This window comes from Notamacropus eugenii, chromosome 2 (assembly GCF_028372415.1).
Source record: "Notamacropus eugenii isolate mMacEug1 chromosome 2, mMacEug1.pri_v2, whole genome shotgun sequence".
In the NCBI taxonomy this organism is placed as follows: domain Eukaryota; kingdom Metazoa; phylum Chordata; class Mammalia; order Diprotodontia; family Macropodidae; genus Notamacropus; species Notamacropus eugenii.
In genome coordinates, this window is record NC_092873.1 from 150,176,803 (window position 1) to 150,181,647 (window position 4,845).

General features: G+C 37.2%; 1 pseudogene; it reads left to right on the forward strand.

The window, feature by feature from the left end:
• The first annotated feature begins 398 nt into the window (after window positions 1-398).
• On the forward strand, window positions 399-1,332 carry LOC140522852 (olfactory receptor 14A2-like; annotated as a pseudogene).
• The last annotated feature ends 3,513 nt before the right edge of the window (window positions 1,333-4,845 follow it).

Below are 4,845 nucleotides of genomic sequence, written 5' to 3' on the forward strand. Positions count from 1 at the left end.
AATTCCTACATAACCTGCGATATCAAATAACATTAAAAATCATCTGCATCAGGGGTTTTCAGCCTTTTTGTTTCATGGGCCCCTTTGGCAGTCTGGTGAAGACTATGGCCTCATTTCCAACGATCATTTCTTTAAATATATTGAACTGATTCAAATGGAAATGAATTGATATCAAAATATTTTGAGGTACATGAACTTTAGGTTAAAATCTTCAAAACTAGTTCCATCACTTCATTTAAACAAACAGAAAGTTAATGCAGATAGAGAAACTGCCATTTGCCCAAGGTCATAGAGTAAGCCAGAAACAAGGGAACCTGACCCTCAAAACAATGACTGTTCTCACCTTTGGCATTTGTTTCTTTTCTCCCCTGCTGACAGTGCAGAGAGCAACCTAGAACATGGCCAATCTCACTGTGGTGACAGGATTCTTCCTCATGGGCTTTTCCAACACCTGGGAGCTGAAGGTCTTACATGTCATCCTCTTCTTGCTGATCTACCTGGTGGCTCTGATGGGAAACCTGCTCATCTTCACCCTCATCTCTCTGGATAGGAAACTCCACACTCCTATGTACTTCTTTCTCAAGAATCTGTCCTTTTTAGATCTTTGTCTTGTTTCTGTCACTGTCCCCAAATCAATTGCAAACTCCCTGACTAACAGCTACATCTCTTTTTGGGGGTGTGTGACACAGCTCTTTGTAATGATGTTATTTACAGCATCAGAGCTTTTTCTCCTCACAGCGATGTCCTATGACCACTACATGGCCATCTGTCAACCCCTGCGCTATGAAGTTATTATGAACAGTGAAACTTGTGTGAAGATGGCAGCTGCTTCCTGGCTCACTGGAGGTTTGTTTGGGGTCCTATTCACAGTTAGTGTTTTCACGTTGCCCTTTTGTGGCTCCAGCAAGATCCCCCAGTTCTTCTGTGATGTCCCTGCCTTGCTCAGGATCTCCTGCTCTGATTCACACCTTGCATTTGATGAGACTATAGCTTTGGGATTTAGTTTAAGTATGCTCTGTGCTATTTACATTGCAATTTCCTACACTAATAATCATCTCAACTGTGCTGAAGATTCCAACAAGAGAAAGCAGATCAAAAGCATTCTCCACTTGTCTGCCCCATCTCATCGTTTTCACGTTTTTTATCACAACAGGTATCATTGCTTATCTAATGCCACCCCAAGAATCTTACCCAATTCTGAACCTGTTGTTGTCCATGTTCTATACGGTGATACCCTCAACCCTGAACCCTGTCGCCTATAGTCTGAGAAACAAGGACATGAAAACTGCTTTCAGCAAGCTCGTAGCCTGGAAATACTTTTCAAGAGGATAAATACCAAAATCTTTTCCATGATTATATGCCTGTGCAGACATATGCATACTTATGTATACACATATACATGGATACATATAGATATGAATACTATGTACATTTCCTATGTATAAATATTTTGTGTGTGTATGTGTGCTTATTACATATATATTGATATATCACTTCTCTTTTTGTGTTTAATGACTTGAATTTTTGCTAATATGCCCATGTCAACTGCAACAGTTTTAAAATATTGAATTTCAAAGGGACTGAAGCATCATAAAATTGTGCCTTTTACAGTTTGTACATGCATTCTACTCCCCAATTCAGAATCTCAAATCTCCACTTTTCTGGGGAAATAGGTGGATTTATTTGAAATAACTTAGTTAGAGATGCTCTTATAAACCTATGTCAACTGTTGGCTGAACAATTGGCTATATGGAATGATAGAAATTATGATCTGACTTGAAAACAGATAAAGCATTTGAATTAGGATGCCACAACTTACCATGAAACATCAAAAGTGCTTTATGTGTCTATTTTTCTATACAATTTTTAAGTGGTTCCACAATCTCATATTTGATCAGAACAACAGCAATAAACAATAGTAAGGAAAGGTATTATTATCACCATTTTATATTTAAGAAAAGTGAATTTTTTCTAGGGCAACAACAAATCATGATGTCATGATTTAAACACATAATTTTCAAATAATTAATTTTTCTTTGAGAAAAGTGGTGACCTCTTAATTTTACCTTACAATTTAGAACATCAACACAGAAATCCAGAACTGTGAAGGCACCAAAGGTTATTCCTCCAGTTTCACCTGTACCTGAACTTAGCCTTTACATGAAACATCCACAATTCCTAGCCGTGCAAACTTCATGTATTTTCAGTGAGGGGAAGTCACTTCATGCAAGAATAACCATTCAGATACTTTCCTTACCTTAGACCAAACATTGCCTCTCTGCAATTTTTACCCATTGCTCCTTTCATTCCTTTTACCCCATGCTTTTCACTACTCTCTGGTGTAGGTTATTTGGGTTTATAATGTTGGAGTGAAGGAGGGGCAATGATACACAAAATCCAGAAGGGTATTATCTCTAAAAACAAGAAAATTAAGAGAGCATTATAACTACTAAACTATGTCCTTACTTTTTAATTTCTCTAAATTTTTTAGGAGAATGAGCTACATATGCAACAAGAATATCTTTCACGCATCTATGAAAAATCAATCAGTAAACATTTATTAAGGGCCGGCTTCTCGCCAGGCATTATAAGATGAATTTGACATATAAAGAACAAAATTAAATCAGCCTTGCTCTTAAAGAATTTACATTCTAATGATGTGTACAACATGTTCATGAATAATAAAATATATAAATATAAGATACATGCAAAATAAATAATGTCTTCTGTGCAGAGTACTGTGACAACTAAGTGAAACAAAAAGGATTCTAGAAGGAACTTCCATATTCCAGAAGAGATGAGGAGGAAAAACAATCCAGCCATGAGTAATAACCAGGCAAAGACACAGAGGTGGAAGATAGCATGTCATATCTAAGAAACAGCAAGAAAACCAGTTTGGTGATACTATAGAGTGCAGGAAGTGAATGAACAGGCTTCCACAGACAACACTGTAGAGTAAATCATATCCTTACAGTCAAATTGACTGAAAGTTACATAGAATATTATATTCAACTTTGCATACAATTTATTGATTAGAATAGAACATTCCATTCAGTAAAGTAAAATTGGAAGGAAGAGAACAAGCATTTATATAACTCCTACTATGTGCAAGGAACAAAGTTTTAAGCTCTTGATAGTGCTTAAACTGATCCTCACAACAATCCTGGAAGCGTTATTATTATCCACATATTACTGTGGAGGAAACTGAGGCACACATGGGTTAACTGATTTGCCCAACATCACACACTTAGCAAATGTTTGAGGCTGAATTTTACCTCAGGGTTTCCTGACGCCAAGCCCAGCAATCCTTCGAATATGACGTAGGTGCCAAGTGGATCAGAAAGGCCCATTTTTCAGTCTTCCATGTATGTGTTATAATCATGCAAGTTCCTTTGACAGATGCAAGCACTGAGGAATATTTTCAGAGATCCTCCAGTTATTGAGTAAAATATAAAAAGAGAATAATATCCACTTCCTGTCATTGAAGAGAGGCAATATAGCTTCACAAGGAAATAAGAATTCCTAATGATGAAATCCACTAATGCTCCTGTTTGTGGATGAGGCTCCACTGATTTCCTCAAGTATAAAAATCCTTCAGAATCTCCAACATAAGATGCCTGTTCAAGAGAATTTACTGAACAGATTACACAGAACAAATTATAATAATAACAAGCATTTATATAGCACCCACTCTGTGCCAGGCTCTGTGCTAAATGATTTATAAATATTACTTCATACTCACAACAACCTTAAGAATTGATGCTATTATTATCCTCACTTTACAATTGGGAAAACTGAGGCAAAGAAATCTTAAGTGACTGGTCCAACGTCATACAACTAGAGTCTGAGATTGGAGTTGAAGTAAGGTCTTCCTGACTCCAAATCCAGCGCTCTAACCACTCTGTCATTTAGCTGCCAAGTGCATCAAGAAGACCCATTGCTCTTTCCGCTTTTGAGAAATATGTTTCTCAGCTATCTACTTGCCAGTCATCTTGCTATCCAGATCAAAGAAGATGTACTGGATGACTTAACCCTTTCCTCTCTGAAATTAGAAAGTTTGGGAGTCACATGGCCTAAGATATCAGAACAAGCTAACTCTAGCTGTGTTTAACTTTCTTCCCCAGACAACACCTCACCAGTAGTCTTGCTAATGTACCTGTATCCTTCATGTAGCCCTTTCTTACTCCCTCCTTCAGTCTGTAGTTCTGGTAATTATAATCATATCAAATTTTCATTACTATTCTGGAGAGGGAAGTGTCAAAATACTCCTTGATAGCTCAAATCATGATCACTATACCTTTCTAAACCCAAATACTTCTTGATGGCCACACTCACTTTCCTTGTTGTCTCACATCTTTGATTATAAGCTCAATAATGACAGCTGCTTTCCCCCACATACATCTTTTTCATATTCCCAGCATTTAGTAAAATATTTACTTGGAGACATTACTAAAGCTGGTCCATCAGTGTAAATATTTTGGAAATCAGCTAATCTATGGGCATTTATTAAACACCTACTCTGTGCCAGATACAGTAGAAAGCACTGAAGTTATGAGGAACAAAACAAAAATAGTAAGGACTCAAAGAGTTTACATCCTTATTGGGGGGCATCAGGTATATACATATTGGTAAAAACGTGATACATATGTAACAAAAGATAACATTGGATGGGGAGGCACTAGCACTTAGGGGGACTGAGACTGGACTCCTCCAGAATGTGACCCTTAAGCTTATTCTTGAAAGAAGATAGACATTCTAAGAAGAGACGTTGAATGGGGACAGCAAGAATTCTCCAGGCATAAGCAAAGCCCATGCAAAGATATAGATTTTTTAGTGAAGTGTCAT